Source organism: Pinus tabuliformis, chromosome 3_2 (genome assembly GCF_031772625.1).
Source record: "Pinus tabuliformis cultivar Carrire ecotype Pingquan chromosome 3_2, CPIR1, whole genome shotgun sequence".
NCBI classification, from domain to species: Eukaryota; Viridiplantae; Streptophyta; class Pinopsida; order Pinales; family Pinaceae; genus Pinus; species Pinus tabuliformis.
In genome coordinates this window covers 791,881,478-791,907,634 of record NC_142302.1, presented here as the reverse complement: position 1 = coordinate 791,907,634, position 26,157 = coordinate 791,881,478, and positions in this window count along the sequence as shown.

The following is a 26,157-nucleotide window of genomic DNA, read 5'->3' as shown; positions in this document are numbered from 1 at the left end:
CCTACAGTGTTGGTCAAGGGGATATGTGCAGTGGATGAAGATGTGAGAGGAGGACTTTGAGATGTGGATGGTGAAATAGGGGAACTAGGGGTAGACCGGAAAAGGACCTTGCATGGGGTAGAGATAAGGCTAGGAAGATCTGAATCTGAGGTTAAATCAGCAGGCTTCTCCTGCCTTTGCTGCCTCTTAATGTTTCTAGGGATGGTATTTGGATTATCAACAACGATGGGTGGATTAGGGTCAGGATTTGCCCTAGTATGCCGTGGATTTTTCTTGGGAGCCAGCTTCTTACTGTTTTTTAGGATTTTATAGGAAGTTTTTATATCTTCAAGGACTCGATAAAGATTTTGGAATGGCTATATATATTTCAAAGCTGAGATGAAGATTCACTGAAAAAACTCTTCCCTAAAGCTGTCAATGTGACACAGAAACAGTTTTGAAGGCCTCCTGACTGATTTCAGGCTTGATCTGTAGCTTTGAGAGATGTATAGAAATTGGAAAATCCTAAGAAGTCCCCAACAGAGTCGCCAATTATGTTAACACCCAGGTTGTTCCCTTTGACTCTAAGGGAATACGGCCGGGGTAACCATTAACCAATCTTTGGACTACAGTTTCTAGCCAAACTGTAATCAGAGAGGGCTCTCTCTTTATGATTTGTCTCTGTTTTGATATTGTTTTTAGGCTAGCTATAAATTCAGGTTTGTTTAAGGTTTTGGTTGGATGATAATTTCAGTCAAGGTGCTTATGCATTCTCCAAAGTGTTCTAGTCCATTGGGCTATGGAGTCAGTGGTCCTTTAGTTATTTTGAGGTGCTGAGTGATTTGCTGTAGTGATGCTGCAGAGCCAGATTAGTGTCTGAGAATAACGTTTATAATAGTGATTGAGTGGAGTGTATCCAGTTAATGCAAGGCAGTAAAGAATCTTGCAGTGAACTGCTAAGAAATACAAAAGGGAATATTGTCCTAGAAGCAATTAAGAATTTCTAGGTAGTATTCATACTTATAGAATCAATACAGTCATGAGCAATTAAGAATTCATGTGCATAGTAATTCTGAAGACAAACATTTACAGTAGTAAAAATTGAGTACAAGGTGTAACGAAACAAGTCCTGCACTATTCTTTCTTTTTACTGCTAGCTTAGTATAAGATGAGTATGATTATGACAAACATAAGTAAAACAAGAACAGAGTTTGGAGAAAAACTTGTTATTTCATCAGACAGCACAGGAATTCTGCATCAGCACATGGAGCATCATCCAGACATCATATATTTGAGGAAATCACTGAGCTCATTCAGCCCTTTGTATTAAATAACTCTGAAAGTATACAATACATTTGTCTCATAGAGAAAATCACCAACCCCTTATGAGTTACTCAGGGGAGTATATATACAAAATTTACATCAAAAAATATCAGCGAATGAGTTAATATCTCATTTATGATATGCTAATCTCTGGAATGCAGTAGCTGAAGGAGTGAATGCTGGAGTAATTCCTTAATGCCTCAGCTGTCAAAATAGTCAGAAGATATTCGGGCTTTATGGCTGTTAGAGTCGGCTAGAGATGTGATGTCTGAAACTTGGATAGTTGTCATTGTCTGTGTGATGAGTCACTTTTTAGCTGCTTTAACTACTGACACTTGTCATGTTGCTTGTCTTGTAGTGACCTGGAGCTGGCAGTGGCCGAATGACTGAAGCTATCGTGGCAAAATCTGAAGCATGAATTGCCACCAATCCTCCTTAGGCATTTGATGTCTGCGCATCTTTATCAATGTTTCCTCGGCCTCTGTATGTCTATAAAGATTGGGAGGGGTTTCAAACAGGTGATTTACTTCATTCTCAATGAAGAACAGGCCTACAAGTTTTTCATATAAGCTCTGTCCTGTGGGAGGCCCTGCTTGTTCAGATGAACTGCCAGATGCAATAATCTGATTTTCAATAGTGCTTGCCATTCTGTTGGCCATTTGATCTGGAGAGATCAGTTTTCCTGCACCACTAAGTAAGCTGGGCAGGCCTTTTGCTTGCAGCACTCCCATTTTAACTTTGTATTCCTCCACATCTGCTTGCATCTCATAGAACTTCCTCTCCACCGTTTGTATATAGTTCCTGAGAGTTAGTGCCTTCTTGGCAGAGAGGACAGCCTCTGTTCTGTTGGGAATGCCTATGGCTGCCAATTCCTCCTTCTCGTGCCTGTTCAGGAAATCTATCATTCTGTTTGCCTGCTCTGCTCTGTTCCCTAGCACTGTCTTGGCCTTCTGAATTTCTGTTTGAGCTTGGCCCATTAAATCCATCTGCTCATGCATTATTTTTATTGACCTCCATTGCTGTTTGATGGATTGGACGATTTTGGCCCATAAGATTCTCTTTATGTTGGCCATAGCAGTCTCCAAATTCAACTCTTTCTCTAAGGCCTTTATTTTCTCCTTTTGGGCCTTTATTTCTCTGCCCTGTTCTGCCACAGTCATTTTGGACTTGTCATATTTGGCATCCAGTTCTACCAACTTCTCCTTGGCCTTCTTTATTTCATCTGCCTGGATCTCCATTGCTTTGACTGCCTTGGTCAATTCCTCTACACTTGGGCTGGCATCTGGAGCTGCTGATGTTCTTGCTGCTTCTGTTGTGGGGGCCACTGCTGCCCCTCAAGTTGTTGCTGTTGTTGAAGTAGTTAGAGGAGCTTGGGAAGTGGACTCTGCCTGTTTGTCTTGTAGTGCTCCTTCCAGCTCTTTCTCCAATTTCCTGATCCTCTGGTCTTGCTACATTAGGAGGTCTAATTGGTCCTCAGCCTGTTTTTTCTTTTGAAGTTCTGCTGTTTGAGGGTGCTCTGTGGGCTGCAGCTTCAACCTCTTCTTCAATGCATTCAGGTCATCATCTTTCTTCTTCATGAGGGCCTTCACACCCTTTGGATCACTACGATCATGTCCAAGATCAATGATGATGTCCTCTAAATATTTTATTCTGTTATCTTTGGCCTGAGAGGACATTCTCTCAAAATCCAACTGTGTGTTGGTATTCTTTAGGGATTCTTTCAGCTCATGGGCCATAGTTGCCTTCTACACCAAGGTTTCATAAACCATTTCTCCAGCTTGCTTGTGGAGTTCTATTTGGTCCATGGGATGGATGTCTTTGGCCAAGACCTCCACCCTCGTTTTCACAAAATCTGCAGCTGATGTAGGCTGAGGTTTTGTAGGCTTGAAATGACTAAATATCATTTTTTCTTCTTTAATGTCATATACAGACATTAATCTCTCTTGCTGGGCTGGTGTAGCATCTATAAATTGCTTGTAGACCTCAGCCCTCAGCAGCTCATTCTGAGCCTTTATTTCTTTGAAAGAAGCCTTGGTGCTCTTGGGCTTCTTGCTTTGTTGGGAAGAAGAGGATACCTCCAAACCGAGCTGTAAAGTTTTCTCTTGCTGAAAGGAGCTTGTTCCTGTATGCTGACTCCCCTCTTTGTCTTTTCTTGCACTGTCTAAGACATCTTCAGTAATGTCTTCTACCTCTGGGGAGTCTGCTCTTTTCCTTTTGGCTTCTGGCTGGTGGGAGGATCCACTGAGGGGAGTGGACTCTTCTCTATCTCTTTTTGTTCCCCTTTCCTCATGTGCTGGGGTCTGCAAAATTGGGGCAGTTACTGGCTCAGTTTGTGGGGGTGGAATTTGCAGTGCTGGAGCTGCTGGCAGCCCAGTTTGTGGTAGGACAGTTTGCCCTTGCTGTTGTTCTGGCTGCTGCTCTGTTACAGGGGCAGACTTTTCCTTTACTGCTTCCTCCTCTGCACCCATTATGCCTTTGCCTTTGTCTGTAACCGGAGCTGATGTAGATGGTGCCTGTGGTGCAGTCCTTGTGGTCGAGGTCCCTTCTCCCACTGAATAGGGCGGTCTGAAAGGTACCTGCTGCACATAGTCTAGGTCAATAGTCTTTTCAAGCTCCCTACTATTTTTTAGCATTGTCTCCTCCTCAGTTAGATTTTCAACTAAAGTGTCCATCTGCCATTCTTGCAGGTTGGCATATTTTTCAATGTGTGGGTACTGGCAATGCTTAATGCCTATAAGCCTATACTTGTTTCTCCTAGTAGTGATGAAACCTTCAGGGTCATAATGGACCCACCGAAAACTATAGGACAGCTTGTATTTATCCTTAAGGATTAGGTCTGCATCTTCCCACCCTTCTTTCTTGTTCATGATGAAGGGGCCCAACTGGTGTTTAAACTTGAGGTGGGCCTTCTTTTTGGCGCTGTGGAAATGGGTGAGGTCGGACTGAATCAACTGCCTGTAATACTCCAAGGCAAATAACCTCATAGGCACATATTTTGGGAGCCTGTATGGACAGAGCTCACAGCCATAGACCCTAATGACAGTATGGTTCTCATATAGGTACCAGTCACCTATTTTATATTTTTTGGAAAGCTGCAAAGCTTTCTTGATCTCATTTGATATTCTGGGAGGAGGGTACCTCATCAACAGGCAAGAGACTGGGTATACAAATTGGTCAACAAATTCACAGTAGGTATAGGGTGAATTTGTGACTTTGTGATAGACAGAGGTCCAGAAGATGACAGATCTTCTTCCCCTCTGTGATCTAGCCTTCTGATGTAGCATGGGAAAGCTTCAGAATGATAGTACATGAACAGGTGGTAAATATAGTCCGAGTACTTGAAGACCCCCTGTCTGTCCACTCTGCTCAACTGATCATGAATCTTGTTAGCTATGAACTTAGCAAAGTTATATTTGCGGGCAGGGGGTTGGCATGGGCTGTAAGCAGATAGCAATACCAACATTGTTTTATCCACATACTCACTGTTTTTGTATCCCAACACATAGGCAATCATGTCCAGTAAAAGCCTGCCTACATCATTGAAATGGACATCCAGGTAGGGAGGTGGCCCAGTAGGCTGGCACTCAGGTCTCATGAATGTCCTGGTGACCTTTTGAATCTCCTCACTGGTCATCTTTTCACCAGTCTCCAGCAAATAATTCATGGAAAACGGGATCAACAACTCTGTCTGATCAAAATGTAACATTTTGTTGATGGACTCAGCATTAATATACAAAAGGATCCTCCCAGATGGGGTGCTAATAGCTCTGTGCTGCACATCATAGTTTTCAGCACATAGGTGAATGATTTCAGGGAAGACATTTACAGCTGGGAGACAGTAATATGGTAGGTTTGACTCCCATATCCCATGTGTACCATGACCATCCTTATAATCCTCTCTTAGTTGAGTGAAGGTCTGCAAGAAGTCTCTGCTACCCTCAAAGTCTTCAATAAGATAGTCCTTGTCAGCAAATGCCAAGGCCTACAGCTCTTTATTTGGTGGATTTAATGGAGCCACACTAAGGGATGAGGATGCAGAAGCAGCCATTGTGACACTTGATTTTGAAATAAGGAGATGGTAATGGTTTGCAAAGTGGTTGTCTTGTGTTTTTCTCAGAGGGAAATGCAAGCTGGTTTCTGTATTTTGTTGCAAATTCACAGGGATGTGAGTTGCACAGGGTAAGTTGCAGAGTGTACGGAGTTTCCTTTGGTAAAAATTGCAGCTGGCCTGCACTCGGCAAAAGGGAACAATGCCGAGCACCTCGAGGAGAACTTTACATTTTCTGGCCCGCGAATTGAATGCTTTGATGCTGAATTTGTGGTTCTGGGGGTCAACAGGTCAGCTTAGCTTGTTTTAGGTAGTAGGTGCAGAGTTTATGTGGACTTCTTAGGTGTTTTAATGGCAATTTTACAGAGAAAAGGAATGCATGGGTGAAAAGTAAGCTTTACGGTGAATACCTGGAGAAACTAGCTTGAAAGCCTGCGGGCTGGACCGCGAAGGCTTAAGGCAGCTGAATTCTTGATTTGTAGCGGTCTGAAACTTGAATTTGATGGCTGGAAATGAATTTTCACGGCAGCTGGTTGACAACGGCTACGTCGTTTGCGCGAGAAAATGACCGCAAACAACTAATTTGGTCGTTTATAATGACAAATTTGGACAAAACGTGCAATTGGTGCTTTTCCGCCGATGACGTCAACATGATGTCATGGTGGGGCTCGGGTACGGAGGTGACGTGGCTGCTGAGGTGTCGGCCAGGGTGGCAGGACACGGTGGCGGGTGGATAAGGTGGCAGGGTTACGTGGAGGGCCACACGGCGCAGGGGCGGGGGAGGGCGCTACGTCAGGATGACGCAAGCATGACGCAAGGGGGAGGCGCTAATGGGATGGTGGTAAGCAGGTTCTCTGCACCGCCTTTGCTGATAAGTGGTATTGGGGAGGGGGGCTTCGAACAACCCCAGCGTTTGACATGCGTCCAGGGTACGTGCCCAAAACCACTTTCCGCGGACGCTAAAGGTCGGCAGGTCGGGGGGTGAAAATGACCGCCCACCGTTAGATCTGGGCGGCATAGATCGGACGGCTGGCGGGTCCTCCGACGGATCGCGCAGGTTTGGGGGGACCCGCCAGTTTATTTAAATATTCAATTAAATACTTTTGGGCGGAAAACTTTAGGATTGAGGGTTTTCGTGGGTTTTTCGGGGATTTTTGGGTTTTTCAAGGGTTTTATAAGGGAAAAGGGGTTTTTTAGGAGTGGGTTTAGCAGGGGGAAAGGGGTTTTCTGTGTTTTTTGAGCAGAGGGAAGGTGAGGGCTTAGGGGAAGGTTGTTGCTCATAACCAGAGGTTAGAGCAGCCCCAAGACAGGGTTGGCCACAGCCCCTGGTGGACTGATGTCTCCCTAAACAACTTATTTAGCTATAGTGCCAAAAGGGGGGGGGTATTTATACAATGCTTGGGGGGTTATACACCATAGTGTTATAATACTTAGGGAAAGGGTAACATGGGGGTTTATATAATAGAGTTAGGGGTTAATATGGATGAAAGAAGTGGATTAGGGGAAACAAAGCTAAGTTTATTTGAGAAACACTTAGCTTAGGGAGTAGATCAAAATGAAAAGATTTTTACACAAGAAATGTGGCTTTTAAAGGGACAAGAACCACCATAAAACCTCAGATTTTTTCATCAATCTCCATGGATGAAGGGATGTTAGTAATAAAAGTGGAAGGGGAAATTGGGGAGTTAGACATGCTCCTTTGCCTTGCTTTTCTTATCTTTGACCAGCAAGATTCAATCTGAAATGAATACCACTTCTGCAACCCCATCTACTTACCCAGCTACTTTGCCTAGCATTTTTTTTCTTCTTGGAGGGTGCACTTAGGCTTGCAAACCCTTACTTGCCTTTTCTTTTCTTTGGCTTTTTCTTTTGTTTTTTCTATCCACTTCTACCCTTATTTCTTCCAAGGTCCCAGATTAAGCTGTTGGGAGCCTTTCTTCTCTACCTAAACTACTTGTCTGCCAAGATTAAACAGTTTGGACAGACTTCTTTCTCTATTCTACAACTGAAAAATTAAAACATGACATGATCCAGTTTAGACTGTTGGACCATCCATCAAAATTTGAGTCCATACCAAGCTATAAGCATAGATTGTATTCTCTTGGAAATATGTGATCTTTGAATCATCAAAGCAGAGCATATTTGGATCTTTTCAGTGCCAATCATGAAATATGAAACCTATTGGTATAGGTAGCTAACACCCTAGTCTCTTGTGCCACAACCAAGTCTCATCTTGTTTTTCCAAGTAACATTCTCCATTATCTTCCTTCAAGATATATACAATATTTTATGTGTGAACTCCTTTAGCCAATACCTTTCCTATTTTTTTGTACCTTATTTCACAATCATGAGCTTTGAATATGACATCACAACCTCTATCACACATTTTACTAGCACAACAAATTATGCTTCATTCCTTCAAAAAACAATAAATCTTGAGCTTTTCCTTTTCCATTTTTCAAGCTAATTGTACCTTTTCCTTTAACTCTTCCTATTACATCATTTTTGAATGTCATATTCCCTATTACATTCATCTAAAGACAAGAAAATTCTCCCCCCCCCGTCATATGTATAGAACATTCACTATCTACATACCATTCACTATTCTAATTCTAAGCATACAAAACTAGACCACACTTATTAGATTTCTTTTCTTACTTTTTCTTTCTCTACTGCATAGGTACTTATGTGCTACAATTGTCTTGATGTTGTGACCTATTATTTCTAAGATTATATTCATATGACTTATGCCCGAAATTGTGTTAGTATTAACATTAACTGATTTCAAAAAGTGGAGCAAACATATTACTATTTTGACTCGTGTTTGTTTTAATATTTACAAATTTGTTTGTCACTTCACTTATTTTAGGGTCTCTTGTTTCATTTCTTTTGACATATTCTCTGTAATTTATAGATTTGTATCCAAAATTTTTAATTAACTAACAATATCCATAGAAAAGGTTTCCGTATATAGAAATGGATAGTACTTGTGAATAAAACCTCCTTAGCATTTGATAACTTTGACTCTAAGAAGTATGGTCTCTAGTAATTTATTGTCTATTTATCCTATTCTTCTTATTCACTATTGAAGTGCACCGTTGCTTTGTTGTTGTTGTGATGAGTATCTCACCTACTTTGGTTGTTGTTTTTTTGATGAGTTTCTTACATCCTTTATTTTTTGTTGGTTGAATTTTTCACCTTTGATAGATTTAACAAAGTTGATGGTCCTTTTGTGTTCTTCCTCCCTTTCACTAGTTTCTCTTGCATATACCAAACTAGTTTTGATAAGGGAGAGCTATGGGAATTTAATATTACCTCAAATTGTTCTAATCCCTTTATATGTTTAATATTCATATTCATTTCTACCTGTGATTTCTTTGAATTCTTTTCGAGGATGAAAAATTCTTCTTCCAACCTCTCATGCTCTTTTCATTTCTCCGTTAATTGCAATAGAAGAATTTCCTCCGCCTTATTAGTCTCTTTGAGTTAAAATTTAATATGATAACTTCCTCTAGATTAGACTCTTCTTTTACATATTTAAACAAAATTTCTTTATGTTTCTTATTCATCTGCTTCAGTCTATCAATTTCCTCTAGGGCACTAATCAACTCCTCCTAAATGTCTACCTGACCTTCTTCTTCTTTTTCACATCCTTTATGTCCTTCCACATGAGTTTCTAGGGTAATTAGTATAATTTTTCAACTAAATCTTCATCAGAGGATTTACTGGAACCTTTAGATGCATTACTATCTTCTTATGCATAGAAACTCTTTTGCTCAAAACTTTTCTCTTTCTACATTTTATTGTACTTTTTCTTTTCCTTCCCTTTAAATTTAATCTCTTCCCTCTTAAATGGGCATTTAGAGGCATAATGACCTATTCTTCTGAAATTAAAATATTTAAATGGAATTTTTCCTTCATACTTACATGTACCTTTCTTCAATCTTCTAATAAATTTCACTTATTCTTCCTCAAAGTCTGAGCATGAACAATATTGATTTCCTGTGGACTTATCTGCCTTAAATGTTGCATCTCAAGTTGTTGATTTTACTTTATTATTTATCATTTCATATGTTGTAAGGGATCCAAGTAACTGATCCATTTTTATTTCTTTAATATTTTACATTTCTTCTATTGTTGATACCTTGGGATTAAATTTAGCAAGTAGAGATCTCAAGACTTTTTGAACTACTCTAGACTCATTGAGAATCTCACCTAATACCTTCATTACATTAACACTTTCAACTAATCTAATAAAAAAACCACATTTTCATCTTCATTCATTCCTAAATATTCAAATTGCATTCTATAAACCTGTAGTTTAGTCAATTTTAATTTACTATCACCTTCATGAATATTTTTCAGTTTGTCCCACATGTTTTTGGCAATAGTTTAATGCATTACTTTAATAAATTAAAATTAATTTAATCCACTAGTAATGGAATTCATGGCTTTTGAATTTCATGAAAAATCAAGCTTATAATCTTTTTTACCTATTGCAAGTGGCCCTCATATCCATTCTCCATTGCATCCCAAACATATGCACCAAGACATTATATATGTCTTCATTCTTATTTTTTAGAAGGTATACTTTGTTCCATTGAACATAAGAACATTAGTTGTTGAACATCCTTCTTGACTGACCATTTTATGCATTAGATATTTCCTCGAGTTGTAAGGTTATTACTAAAGGAACCTGTTCTAATACCAATTAATAAATACTTGGAAATTACTTAGTGGTGGGGGGAGGGTGGTGAATAAATAATTGCATCTTTTTTAACAATCAATTCAAGTTATTTTTTTTCATTTCAAATATTTTCTTTTGCAGCTAATGACTTATGTATAGGTTAACCTCTTAATTGTTTGTTTTGTAGTTATGAGAGAGGTATTTGCATTCATCATATAATAATGGATTCAAAAGCATTCACATAAGTGATACATTCAACATGATACACATGAAGAAACCAAATATAATTAGAAACCAATAAAGGGGAAATCCATGAATTTTAGTTGAAGTGATGTGAAGGGAATCTCCTACTCCCCTTATTACATCAAATCTTCTCCAGATTGTGCTACCTATAGGAGGCTAATACCATGAATATTGTTTGCAAGATACAACTTTCAAGGAAGATCATATTTACTTTTCTACAAGGTACAATGTGCTCTTTTTTAGGCTACCACCTAAAAGGAGACTACAATCCCATATCACAATACAAATTGATTTTACTCATTACCTAGTCTTTTTCTTTGTTTTTAACTCAATTTCTTCTCTTTCTTCAATTGTTTATCCTCTTTGCTTATCCTTCTCAAATTTTCTCCACTTGTACTCCTCTTTCTCTATCTCTCCTTACCAGGACTTTCATGAACTCTCTTAGACAATATTCAGCTCTATAACCTTTATGTCATACAAATATGCATCTTTTATATATAAGAGTTGCTAAGTACTTGTATTCCATGTAGGAATTCAAACTAAGGAGCTACCACATGGTCTTCTAGGCTTGTTCACAATCTGCCTATTAATTTCCAAATCTTAATGAATTTTGTAATATTGAAAAAGAGTTTAAATAATATAAGCCAACAACAATGATTGCACTATATGGCTTAGAAATGTAAATTCAACATATAATATTGAATGGAAATATCAAGTTCTCTAGACTTTGTTTTCCAGCTCTCATGTGCAATGTATTAAATTTGTATTTATTTTTTTAATTTGTATCATTGTATCGACCTTTATTTTCTAAAACTCACACACCATTGTAATGTCCTGAAGAAGGACCATCTTTACACATCATTGTAATGTCTTGAACAAGGACCAGTCTCACACATCATCCTTTCAATGTATATTAATTAGACTTTGCATATCAATTAACAATCAACAATATTCAACATTTTGCACATCAAATCACTTTAATCAACCTTGAGCCTTCATGCACATCACAATCATCAAACATGTAGTCAATTTATATAAGCATAACACTTTGAAACATCAAACCTGTAATCGATTTATATCAACATAGAATTTTCCATCGACATAACCCATGACCATTTGACATCAATTCCAACAATTTCAAGATGAATTACCTAAGAAAATGAATGGTAAGTGAGGAATTACACCTCTTTAATGAATTATGGAAGCCTAATACTCTACTCATTGGTTATCCACTACTACGAATATTTACATTGAACCATTCTCCATTATGTCTTCATTCCTCAATGAGTTCACTACTCTCTTGGTTTGATTCTTTCGTTTTTAACACTAGTATGACTTGTGTCCTTATCTTCCACACTCATTATATATAATCCTTAGTTATAGGCTTAACATAATTTTAAGTCCAATCCTCCTAACTAGATTCAATTGGCAGTGTGATATTGAATATTTATTTATCATAATTCCTTCTTCATGTCATGTATATATTACTCCTTTCATTGGATATACCTCTTGGCTTGGGCCTTAGTCTACATAGTATATTATTACTCATTGGTTCTAATAGGATCTTTGGCATAAAGGTTTTAACATTTTATTTAACATGGTCTCCAATCTTTCCAATAATCTTCCTACACTAGTCCTTTTACCAAGTCCAATGGCATACCATCTAGTTCAAGAAACTTGAACTTATACTATGGTTCTATCACATTATCCCTATTGAATGAGAAACACTTGGCTTCGTTCTTCCTACAATACATATTGGGCCTAGATACCTTTTGTTACCACACAAAAAAAGTGATCACTTAGTCAAAATTATTAGGAGGGTCAAAATACACCATGATTGTATGGGTTTTAGACATTAAAACTCACTTTTACATTCCTTAAATGGGGAATACCATAACTAGATAGACTAGATACATTCAAACCATAGATCTATATTAGCAAGTAAAAATAACAATAGGAAAAGTGTTGGTTGAATGGTTAGAAAATCATCATGCGATCTTACTCAATATTGACGAACCGTAGATGAAACTAAGGAAACTTAACAAAAAGTATCAATGTTCGCTAAGAAAATAGTTGATTTGGAATTCTCCAACTTTGGGAAGGGTAAAAAAGAACCTAATACCAATCAGGTGGACTCCCCATATAGATAAATTCTCTCTCTTATATTCTTTGTTTTACATATTAGAAGCAACAAAGCTAGAATCATAGGAGGTGAAAGAACTCACTCTTATAATAGATCATTATAACTTTACAAAGTCTCATATCTTCATGTTTTTGTGACATTGGATATACTAATTATGTGGCCAAAAGGTACCATTTTATGTCATTGGTCTAGTTTCCCTAATGGAAAACCAATAGCATGATAGATGGAATACCTTTTGAAAATATAGAAATTATGGACAAGAAATAACTTAATTTCATAAATACTAAATATACTATTACCGTGCATAATAGTAAATTTACCAACTTTATCATTTTTAAGCTTCAAGCCAACACAAGTATCATCATGCAAATCGATTGAAGTTGTTGGAACACCATCCCCCTAAGAAAATTGGGTATCTAGCTACGTTAGTCTTCTACAATTGTTAGCTATCACTATTCCATTGGTAGAAGATCATTCTGGTTATAATTTTATTTCAACTTTATTTATTTTTGTTTACCATGAAATTTCTTGTAGCTATTGGCATATCAAATAAAAATTCAAATCATTATATTTTTGTCATTGTAGACTATTTATTATCTTTCATAACCTCATGGTAATTTGAGTTACTTCTTCTCATCATGATTTCTTCCTCCATTTGTTATATGGACTACGTTTTTCCCTCCATTTTGTAGTGATTACGACCATGGTTTTCTATTTAAAGTATAAAGTCCTTGAAAAAAAGTAGCAAAATGAATCATAATTAACAAATCAATTTCTTTTCACATTAGGTTATATTATTTTACAAAATAAATAAACATAGCTTCAATTCTAGAATATTTGTATTCATAAGATAAAAATATGGATGTGGTCCTTCCTATCGAATTATTTGACCTTACCATCAAATCTAGTCCTCCCCTCCTTCCTTCCCCAATAATAAATAGAGCTCCAAGAAGGACTCATGGGTCAATTTGGACAACTTGTTCATTCAATCTGTCGGTGAAAAAATTTGTGTGCATATTATTCAGCTACATATGCAAGAAGTTAAGCAGTTACACATTGGTAGAAATTATCAACCTCGAAAGAGTTCCATCAATGATTACTGGGATGATTCTATGATGTTTGAGGTTAAAGCCTTACTCAAAATTAGACACAGGGCAACCTTCCAATCATGCTACATCTAAGATGATGAGGGGATAAAGGGTCATCTAGTTAAATACAAACTTATTTGATCTTTCTGAAAACATATAAAATATTAAGTTAATGTCATGCACACAATATATCATTAATAAAATGGTAAATTTTGAATAAAATACTAATATTCTTCATGCCCAATTACCCCATACCTTTCTCAATAAATTCACTTTTTAGAAATGTAGGGAATGTATTTTTAAAAGTATATAAAATATAGTGTAGGGAAATATTTGCATGTAGTACACCTGGCTGTTAGGAAAAGATTAAAGTAAATCCAAATTTGTTAGAACAACCTCACACCCTCATACACTTATATTGGAGAGGAAAGCATAGATGAGAGAGTAGCTGACATAAGAGACGGAGGAAAATTTTCCAACAAAAGATCTAGTAGTTGGGAGCTATCAATTCAAATACATAGCAAGGAGATTTAGTTCCACATCTAGATATCATTTTCAAGATATAATTTGTAGGTGTAAGAGCCTACATGTGATATTCCATATGAGGCAGATGATCACATGAATGACAATGCAAACTTGATTTTAAATGATAATGTAACATGATTAAACAATGGGTAATTTAGCATTGCAACCAAAGTAAACCCACCATCATGGTTGTCATAGGCCATGATGAATATCAACACACATAATGTGTCACCCAGCATTGAGGAAAGCATGGGCGTGCCTTCACAAGCAACAAAGTTGAACAATGAACTTGTTCATTATTTTGTGGACAATGGAACACTCAAAGAAGACCCTATTTAGCATGAAGTACGAGTGGAAGAAAATAATGGGGGGAAATCAGTTGTCCCAGAAGATGAAAGGAAAGTGTTATGCCTTGAGGAGCATGTGACAACAAAGTAGTGAATATTTGGTGCATCCTAAAGCTACTAGTAGCGTTATGTGGAATTTTGCATCTACGGATAAATACAATTTCCGTAGGTGGGTAGCTACACCTAGAGCAATATATTTAAAGTGTTTAACCTTTTTCTATAGAAGATAAATATGACAACGGACCTACTTGTTATCTTTCTCTTCCCTTTGTCTCCTTTGAATAACTCTGGTCTCTCCTTCTCGAACTGAATCTGCTCGATAAGTACCTACAATCATAAATAGATGAAAAAAACCAATCAAAGCAATAAATCTATCTACTGTAAGAAAATGGAATCAAAAGAATTTACACATATAATCATCATACATAAAGACAAGAATATGGAAAAATGCGTAAACAACTTTATTAAGTAGAAGGAAGAGTTATAACCAAGAAGTCAAATCCCATGTCACTCATCTAGCTTGAGTTCCATCCTTAATCACACCAAAAGAACAACACTTGATTACAATCTCAAACCTCACACCAACAATATCTCCTTACAAATTCTCAAATTCTAGCCCCTAATCACTATGATGAGTGCTCAATTTATAGGAAAATGGAGGTAGCTTTATCATAAATTGGGCATTGAATGGCTTTCCAATTTGGGAGTTAGTTTCCATGGAGGAAGGGATAATAGGATAGGAGATTATTTGATTCATTCCTTATCCAATTTTGAGCTCATAGGAGAGGATAAGAGGTGGGAATCTTATATAACAATCTAGAGTGAAAGAATATTCCTAGAACCATATGAACATTTCTCTCAATCTCACCCAGTGTAGGTCAAAGTGGGCCTAGGTGCTCTACAGAATAGGCTGGAATGGGCCTAACTGCTCTACAATGCACTTACCGATGACCAAGGCTATGCTGGTCCCTCAAGTAGTCATTTCAGGATGTCTTCAGGCCAAGAAACTCTCAGGAATGATAGCATTCAATGTGATGACTTGTCAAGGGAATCTAGCAAAACAATTAGGGTTTGATGAACCCTAAAAGTACTTATCTGAATGATGGGAGTGATGTGCTCAAATAGACCTGTAACAATTGCCCCCTAAAGCATGAATTCGAAGATGATAATTTCGAGTGATATGATTTACGATGTGATGAGGAGGTTTCGAAGTGGATGGTAACCTACATCAATTACAATTCATAATATCATGATATTTTAGATTTTTCATGAATCACTGAGGGAAGGCATACCCATGCTCAACATATAAACTTTCATTTTATGTACATAGATAGTCGTCTACAGATATAGACCCATGATGGGATGACCATCAATGTAAAGCCATTGTACAGATGATTTGGTACTTTCCTGAAATCGTAGCCCATATTGATGAAACTAGATCTGGGGTCTTTTATCTCATCCAATCATTCACTCAAGTACGAGTCTAACCATGCGAATGTGTGATCTGAAATCAAACATGGGAGGAAACCATCTAGTTACCAGCCAATGACGTAAGCTGTTAACAAACGCGAGAGAAATCACCGATAATGATAATGATCCTCAAGGTATTGCAATACATTCTACAAGGTGTGAATGGATGTTTTGATGTTGAACACCATACGAAGTCTTTCGTTCGAAGGCCAATGATGTAAATGTATCGTCGGAAGCACGAAACTTGCCATTGATGTATGGAAGGCCCAAGGTATTAAAAGGGTGTTTCTAAGTCAACTTCTTGGATAATGTGTTGATGTCGACAAGAAGAAACTCGTCGAGGGAGGGCCTTGATGTATCCCACATCAATGACACAAAATGAGTGTAATGAGTTTTGGAGATGGAATGTGATTGACGACACAAGGTTCAGGAATGGTGGTCATGAAATGAAGGTTTATGAGTATTGGAAAGGATGAATTTAACTAAGTGACTTCTCTTGAACATGTCAGCGACACTAAATGCATTTGAAGCATTGACCCAAAATCAAAGTAATGGATGGTATGATAGAACATAGGTATGATAACCATCAAGCAGATAACCCAACCCAAGTAGTAACAGAGATAAAATGAAAATGTCATGTTCAAGAGTGACCTGCTACCATAAAGTAGTTTACCCCTTTTCCCATTTTCCCTAGTCATTGCTAACTAGTACCTCTTTATTTTTATGTCAAGCTTAAGGAGGATAACATATGCTTGTTTTATAATTCCACCCTTCAGGTGAATCCATTGCTATGTGATGTTTTAACGAGTCTAGCGAAGGTGAAACTTGGTATTGTCATGATGGACAAGTTTGTCGCTATTTTATGTTTTAACGAGTTTAATGACAATGATAAATCAGTCCTTTTCATGTTTAGAGGTTTCTAAAAGGGAAAAAAAGAAAACTCCACAAGTTCTTTTTCATAGATTTGTCTCTCAAGTCCGAAAAAGTGTAAAATAATACAAGAGAGAACCTATTGACCATGTTTGATCAACGTATTCCTTTTTCGTAAATAATATATCTCAGTTCGGAAACGGGTTAAACTTATAGTGAGTAGATGTCATTTCCAATCTGTTAATGAGGTGAAAGAGCTTAAAGAGGACTCCAAGGGGGTTTCTTTTTCGATGTTTAATAGAGCTGAAAAAAAGAGATAAAGTTATGCTCTGTGGTCAAAGTACAATTCACTATCATCCACATCAAATTCTCTATATCAGCTATAAATCTATTCAAAGAAACAACAAATGGATCAAATATACCTGTTTCATTGGTAAAAATAGGTAAATACTAATTATTCTTCATTTAATGATCATGAAATAAACATAAAACAAGAATTTACCATGTTATTTTCACCGTTTGATATTTACCATTCAGTTTGTGCTTTGAACTAGTTTTTTACCTCAAACTTCAGTCCTTGATTGTAAGAGATTCTATGGATAATTTCTCGTGTCGTCGAAACCAGGTAGAAGATCTGCCCCTTCTCTTTATTTTCGTGTCATTATTTTATAGTTTCAGGCAATTTTTTTGCGTTTTTAGGGCCCCTGTGTTAGTATATTTTGCCCTGGGATCAGCACAACCTTCCACATTGAAAACTACATTGCATAGCACCCAAATAGAAGGGTAGATGCTCTGTAGTGCACTATCTCCTTTCCTGGGCTATGCTGGGTCAGTTTCACAAATTTGTTTCACCTATTTGGCCCAAAATTTCTCTAGTTTTTTGCATGAAATGGATCCTAACTAAGCATATGGTTTGATTTCAGGCTTTCATCAGATTAGAATGTCTATTACTCGGAGAGAAAGAGAGCATGAAGAACAAGACATGGTTTCTCTAAATGATTCAGGTATTGTTAAGGCCCTCAGAAACTGTGGGGTTCTCAAATACTTCAAGTTATCTAGGATGAGGCAATAATTAGAACTATTGTAGTTCCTATTTCATGCATGGGATCCAACGGATTAGGTTTTTCACATAAGGGACAAAGTGGTCCCTATTATGATTGATGATGTTTACTTTCTTATCGGGTTTTCAGGACATGGTGCCCCCATTTCTCTTTCAAGATTTTCCCGTGGGGGTGAATTGGTGAGGGACTATATTCGACAGTTTTTTCGGCCAGGTACACAACCCAGCAAGGATGGGAAAATACACATCAAGGATGTACACGATTTTCCTTTAAGAACAATCCTTTTCACTATCACAAAGTTGGGAGGCAGTGTGACACTTCATCTGGTGAACAGATCATACATGCAATATGCGCTTGAGTGTCTTGAGCCAACTGTATTCAACTAGTGTGAGGTCATACTTTCTTCACTGAAAGAGCAGCTGACAAAGGTAAAGAGTGGTAAGATGACGAATTTTAGCTATGGATCATTCTTAATCACTTTTACCTTAGAGAGAATTCCTTTAATGCAACCTCAACATGTAACATTGGGTGTAGCTGGTCCTAGAGATCCACAGATGCAGAGGTGGGCCAAATTGATGGTTAGACATGCTGGTCAGTCATCAATCACATTTTCTACTGGATTCTTCATCTGGATTGATCAACAACACATTGTCATTGAGGAGCATCCATATGTAGGGATGGATTTTCATGGAGATCCAGAGTTGAGTTTACTTGTGGGCGCTCAATGGGGTGTTATAGGTAAATTGTTTTTGACCAAACGTTTTTGATTTTTAAGTTTCTACATGTTTTTGTGTTTTTTATGTTTCCAAGACTAAACTAAAATATTTCTCATGCATATGGATGTTGGTATTATTTGACCCATGGGACAAAAACAAGAGGCAGGTGGACCAAATCGGAGAAATGTCGGGAGGGCAGTTCTCCAGGATTTGTATTTGACTCAGACATTGGAAGACTTGCAAGATCATGTAGAGGGGTTAAAACTCGGTATTCTGGATATCTAGATCGAGGAGTTAACTATGATGCTGCAACACCATACTATTGGCATTCTTACCCGTTGGATGTTGTTATCGCACATGATATATCAGGTTGTGACCTGTTATCATGAGCATCACTAGGTCTACTTAGGATGATTTTTGCATGAATTTTGAATTTTTAGGTCAGATGACCAAACATGTCTTGGACACATATTTCTGTAAAAACTTTAAAACATCTATCTACTTTTTACTTTTAGAGTTTTTATATATGGTTATGTGTAATCCGATTCAACTTATGATGTGAATTGAAAATTTAATTTTACATGTGTCGTAAATGTCTGTTTAACACATAGTTTGTTAATGAATCAGTTAATGTGTTAAAGTTTCTGGAAATATGTAGATATTGAATATACTCAAAATGTCTTTCAAAGACAAACTCTAAGGAACATACAAAGAATATTTGGGCTTCAGACGGTATACACTTTTGTTAGTTGCAGTACGATGAGTTGTGAGTCCATCCTAATGATGATTCTGTGAATTCCAAATGAAAAGGAATCAAAGAGAAATTCGATCAATGTGTTATACTCAACGATATTTTTCATAGAACGACCGATACAAATCCCTTGAAAACTCACTAACTCACCAATTGGAGCGAAAATGGCCCATGTTGCAGAAGATAGGTTCTGCGTACTATGACTAGCACCATCGGTGTAGGCAACAAATGGTTCTAAAGATTCCAACATCTGCAAAAAATGCAAAGTAGATTACTTACCACATAAAAATTCTAAAAGACATAGTAACACACACACATGCAATTCAAACATATATGCAGTGATTTTACTACACTCAATTAAGCATAGTAACATTTGAGATAGAGCCCATTTCGAGGATGTGACAATGGAATTCCATCATAATCCACCAACTCATAGGAATCTTTTTCCAAAAAACGCCTGACAATATAAGGGTCCATCCATAGTGGTTCGAATTTTCCTACTTCTAGTTTATCATCTTCTTGATCATAAAGCAAGACCAGGTCTCCTTCTGAGAAAATGTGAGGCTTGATATTTCGGTCATATTGTGCCTTGATTCGTTTCTTATGTTCTTTGCTAGCTGATGTGACTTCACGAAGGGTTTCATCCAAATGGATGAGTTCTAAGAAATGTGCTTCTTCATCAGAAGTGTCAGGTAACAAGTCAATTTCGAGTTTAAGAGATGAAATTTCACAGTGTATCGGCAAGATTGCCTCCAGACCATACACTAATTAAAAGGGTGTGAATCGAGTTGCATTCCTTACCGAGGTTTGATATTCCCACAAATAAGAGTACAGGATTAAATGACAATTTTGTTTATGAACCCCTATCATTCTTTGAAGCATTCACTTGAAGACTTTGTTGATGGCCTCAACTTATCCATTAGCTTGCAGATAGTAAGGAGTATAACTATCATGTGAAATTCCTAACTTGGCAGTTAACTCGGTCATCATGTGATTATGAAAAAGTGACCCACGATCTATAACTATAGCTTGTGGTACACCAAACCGGGTAGCCACATGATTGAAAGAGAAAAGTGCAGTCGTTTTGCCACTGTTGTTTAATGTAGGCATTTCCTCGACCCATTTTGTGAAATAGTCAACAACAACTAGAATGTACCCATGGCCCCCGGCAGAGTGAGGGTTACATGTCATGAATAAAATGCCCCATTTGGAAAATGGTCCAACAGCGATGACATGATGAAACAGTGCAGGTGGTAAACTAGATTTACATTCATAGATCTAGCATGCATGACAACTTTTGACAACAATAATGCAATCTTTGAATATAGTAGGCCATAAGTAACCAACACAGATAATTCTCTATGTGGTAACATAACCAGATAAGTGTCCACCACAAGAACCTGAATGGCATTCATTCAAAACTTTCTTGGCTTCCTCATGTGTGAGGAACCTCTATAGAATCGTACCGATACCACGATGGTAAAGAGTGTCGCCAATGATCCGATAATCGTTGGCTTGGTATCAGATACATCGTTGTTGCGAGTGAGAGGTATCGAGCTAGAAAGTTTGGGTCTGGAGATAAATCAGTATATCTCCATACCATGGGTCAGATCATGAAATCAGGGACAAAGACTCATCCAGAATTGATGGTTCTGATGTTGAATCAATGGTATTCGAGGGAAGGTCGCAAAGTATCTTAGTGAAAACTAGAGATTTCTTTGATTTGGATTTGATGAATTAGAAATCAAATTCCTACAAAATTACAATCCATTTCGAGTATTTCCCCCCAGCAATTGACGTGACAAAATATATTTCATAGGGTTGCAATCTAAAGTTGCAGTGGCCTTTCGGAGCATGATATAGTGGCGAAATATTTTCACAACTTGAACAACAGCCAAATCTAGCTTTTCGACGTAAGAGTACTTAACTTATGTATCATTGAGATTGAGACTCAAATAATATATCGAATGTTCAATCCCATCTTCCTCTTGGACTAAAACCATTCCAATGGTTGTATCTGCAATGACAAGATATAGGAAGTAGTCATTTTGATAATTCAGGGAATACATTAATGACACTCTAATCAAGGTATCTTTAAGAGTGTTAGAGGAAGCTTGCACAACCTGATCCGAATGGAAGGGTATCAACTTTTTCAAAATATGAGTAAATCCTTTAGCCATCTCAGCATAATTGGGAATGAACCTCCTCAGAAAGTTAGACTTCGCTTGGAGTCTCTGTAACTGTAGTAGATTGGAAGGTGGAGGCAAGTCAAGAATTGCCTGAACCTTAAGAGGATCAAGTTGAATTCCTTCCTTAGACACTAAGAAACCAAGGAAAAAACTAGAACCAACACAAAACACACATTTGTATGGATTGAGTCATATTTTGTAGTGTCAGCACTGTAAAAATATAGCTCTCAAATGCTGCGGGTGTTCAGTCCACTTTCATGAATGAGAAGGTAAATCATCAAGGTATGGTTGAACAATATGTTTGATGTCATGGAAGGTATAATTCATTTCCCTCTGAAAAGTTACCCCTGCATTCTTCAAACCAAAAGGGATTTCCCTGTAAGAAAATGCGCCCCATGGAAAAATAAAAGCAGTTTTAGATTGGTCCTCTAGGAAGATATTGATCTGATTATAGCCAGAAAAGCCATCCATAAATGAAAATATTTCACATCTAGCACATTCATCAATAATCTGGTCGATAAAGGGAGTGGGATAATTGTCTTTTGGACAAGCCTGATTAACATCCCTATTAGTGATGCACACTCGTATTGTCCCTTGTTTTTTCATGACAGGAACAATATTGGAAACCTAATTAGTCAGAGGAATAGGGTATATGAAACTAGCATGAAAAGTTTTTCAACTTCTATTTTAATGGCAACAACCTTCTTTGGATGGACAAGAAGGAGGCATTGTCACACTGGTTTGACATCAAGATACATTTTAATTTCATGTTCAACTATACTAGAGTCAATACCTGGCATCTCCTCATATGAACATGCAAATATATCTTGGAATTCACAGAAGAGAGCACGGTAAATATCAAGTTCTAATGGAGAACAATATTTTCCAACATGAATGTTTTCTACAACTTTAGGTTTTGGTCGAAATATTGATAGAAATAGTTTCTCCAATATTTGACAAGTTTTGCTCGGAATCTATTGTATCTATAGAAATGGAATTCGAAAGGAAATCAACAATTGAAGGGTGATTAGGTTCATTTGAAAAATATTCTATGTGATCTTGAAGATGGGAATGATGATGATAATCTTCCCATGGTTCTTCTTCCTTCATCATTGTTTGGATGATTCCTGCATCAGTAGAAAATATACGTGAAAAAGGGTTGGAGAAAGTACCATATTCTAATGAATGATCTACCCATACAATTGGCAAAGATGGATTTGGGTTTTCCTTGCAAGCCAGAAACATTGATTGCTATACAAGTTCAATGGGGCTTAGTGACATGATTTCATTACTACTATCAACTTCAGAACTATTGGTAATCTTCCTTAAATCAGATGAAGTGGAAGATATCATGTTTCAAGTCTCAAATTTTGCCACTTCCGCCATGTTTCATGGTGATGGTAGTGAAAAATTACCCATTATGGAAGAATCCTTGAAGAGACCTACACCAATGTTTTGAAGAGATAGTGGGGGTACGTGAACTAATGGAATGCTACTAGTAGCGTGTGAACTAGAGACGAAGAAAGCGAGTTGATCGATAACTGTGATTCCACCTTTATGAGGGAATGCAATCATGCGAAAGTATGTTGAAACCACAAAGTCCATAGCATAAACCCATGGCCTTCCTAGCAAAAAGTTGTAGTCGAGGGGTCCATCAACAACCTCAACTTCAACAGTTACACTTCTTCCCCCTAGTTCAACTTGCAAATTACTCAAGATTCCACAAGGCGTATATGTGTGACTGTCAAAAGCTTTTAACATTGTTGGTGAATGTGACAAAGGTGGTGAGCCAAGTGTTTTCCAACAATAAATCGACATAATACAAGTAGATGCCCCCTCGTCAATAATTGTTCGGTGAATAAGTTTATTCAAGGCATCTACTTGAATTAGGAATGCTAATTGTGTTGGTAACTGTGGCATATAAATATTAGGAAACTAGCTCACAAAAAGATAAAAAGATAGATCAACGCCTTAGAATTCAGCCTCTTCGAGGGGGCAACCTCCTTTACATTACACAAATGAATAATTCTTAGATGATACAAATGAAAAGACCTCCTTTATATATGTAAGAGTCTAAGGGGTCATAATATAATTAGAGCCGACATAACAATAATAATGTAAGGGCACAATAATAACGATAGTGGGCTTCCATGGGGCACAATAATAATAATATGGGGACTACATGGGCACAAAAATATAATAAGGGTGTTGTACTAATAACAATAAGGGTTTACACTAGTAGTATAGGGACTTAACATGCCCCTCTCCTTCAAAAAGTGTTGTCCTAAATGCTTGAGTAGTTCTTGATACTTCTGTATAAATTATTGTCCTCCCATGTGGAATCTTCAGTGGGTAAGTTCTTCCACTTTATGAGATACACTGAAATTGATCGATTTTATGGCTATCGGGTTCTTGTTTCTATGATTGCTCCAGGTTCCAATATGATTTTTCCTTCCTCTTCAAGTTCTGGCAATATTGTTTGAATTGGGATCTTCTGCAATTTTTGAATGAGTGGCCACACTTCTTCATCCTTCCATTCATCCCTTTCTTTGTTTATCCAATCTGGTTGGATAATAGAAATAGCATAAAACAATGCTTCCTCATCCTCATCCTTTCTTGAGAGTACATCTGCAACAAAATTTTGCTTCCCCTTTCTATAGATGATGTCAAATTCATAACCCAATTGTCGAGCAGTAAAAAGGGTCTTTTTCACCTCTATTTACCCTACATTAATTGTCAATCTAGGCACGATTTATTATCTCAAAGAGTGTACTTAGTATGAGGTGGTCATTTTTCAAAGTAATTCTTAGTAGTATAGTGTTTTTGAATACAAGAGTAAACGGATGCTTGAAATGAAATCTATTTTCAAAAAAAGAAACTTTTAGCACTCTGAGATCTAAATTATTCACTACAACAACTTATCAATCTAGGGTGAAGTAGTGATAACTCATCCCTTTGTAAACTGATGTAATTGAGAAGAAAATTAAGGAAAAGATCATCAACTTGGGAACTGTACAACAACTGTCAATATTTGCTATAGTTTTAGATCGTTTTTGCACACTAAAGCAATGATAATTCAAATGGCAAGAAATGGAACAACAATTAATCCATTTCACTCAATTGAATAGCAAAGATTAATCTTACGAAATAAACAACAATTGCAATCTCCACTCAAAAATGATTTAAACAACCAACATAAATGGAAAAAAAACTTAAAGGAAGCTATGAAATATGGAAAAAAAACTTAAACCAAAAGTAAATACACAGCAAACTAAACCAAATACTATACGCAACACTTGTCGGTTAAAGGAACAATAATTTGAGTTTCGGCGTAATAATAAATAATCCTGGTTATAAAGAAAAAACAACTGCAATCACAGTGGAACAATAGTTCAAATGAATAGCAATCTCATTTGAAAGTAAATTGTAGATAAGTAGATAGTGATACTGATTCATGTATACACAGTACTGTTATTCTATAATCAAACAGCAATGACAATCTGTTAAGGAACAACAATGTTATGTAACAGCAACATGATATAACTTCAGGACAAATAACATAAAATCTTTGTGCAGAGAATAACCTTACTATTCGAATGGGATTCAAAATATAACAGAGCTAATACATGAAGTAAGGAACAACAGATTACTAAACAAAGAGATAAGAGAAAGAAAACCACACACGACTCGAAATCAAGAATTAATAGTACAGGAAGCAAGTGATCCACTAGGCCCAGGCCCTTAACCTCTAGGGATGCACTGCTTATAATTACTCCAGAATAAAATATGGAACGGCAACAAGATTTATATATTAAACATCAAAACAAAGTTACAGTGAATCGCTCTTTTAAAGAGAGTCGATGATCAAAGTTTCAATTACAAAAGAGAATTTCATAAAAACATCCATAGTCCTCCCTCGGGCTAGTAGTGCTACCCCTTCTTATAACAGCCGAGTGGAGATATCAATGATACAAAGAATCATTAAGGTAGCGATCCCTCAGGATCAGAAGATCCTGAGGGATTCACCATACTGTTAGCTCTCAGTCACTTTCTCGTTCTCTTTTGCTGATTTGGTCTCTCCTCTTCCTTTTCCTAGTATGTACACTCCATTTTGGATCTTCTCGTCGTCCAGTGGATGGCATGTTGTTGTTTCCTTCAGATTAGTAATTTTTTGTTTACCCCTGTTTCCGCATAAAAAGGGGTAATTATTATTCATCTTACGTTGCACATAAATCTTATAGATTTCATCATAATCTCCTGTCATATACCTAGTTCATGATGTAAAGAGGTTATGAGTTTTAAAGAAAATATGACAAAATAAATGATAATAACATACCTTCTCTAATGCACAAACACACCCCCCTACTTACCCTTTTTCATGCCCTCATCAAAACATTGTAGTTGACATGCAAGGCAGTGAGGGAATATGCTAGAGACGAGATCTCATGAGGTGGTCTACAACCATGATCCCTAGCTAGGTGCTCAAAAAGATGTCCTGTTTGACCCTCAGGCATTTCATATAAGGGTTGGTATCTTGGTGCGAGATACCAAATGACCGGACTTCAGAACCTACAACCTAACCAAGATGGGGCTTCTCTCAAGATAAGGTCACCATAGAGACCCAAGTGGTCAGCATCTAGCTTAAAGTTCTCATAATTAAAGGGTTCCATGTGTTGGATGTTCGGATTAGAAGTTTGATATCAGAATTTGGTAGCTG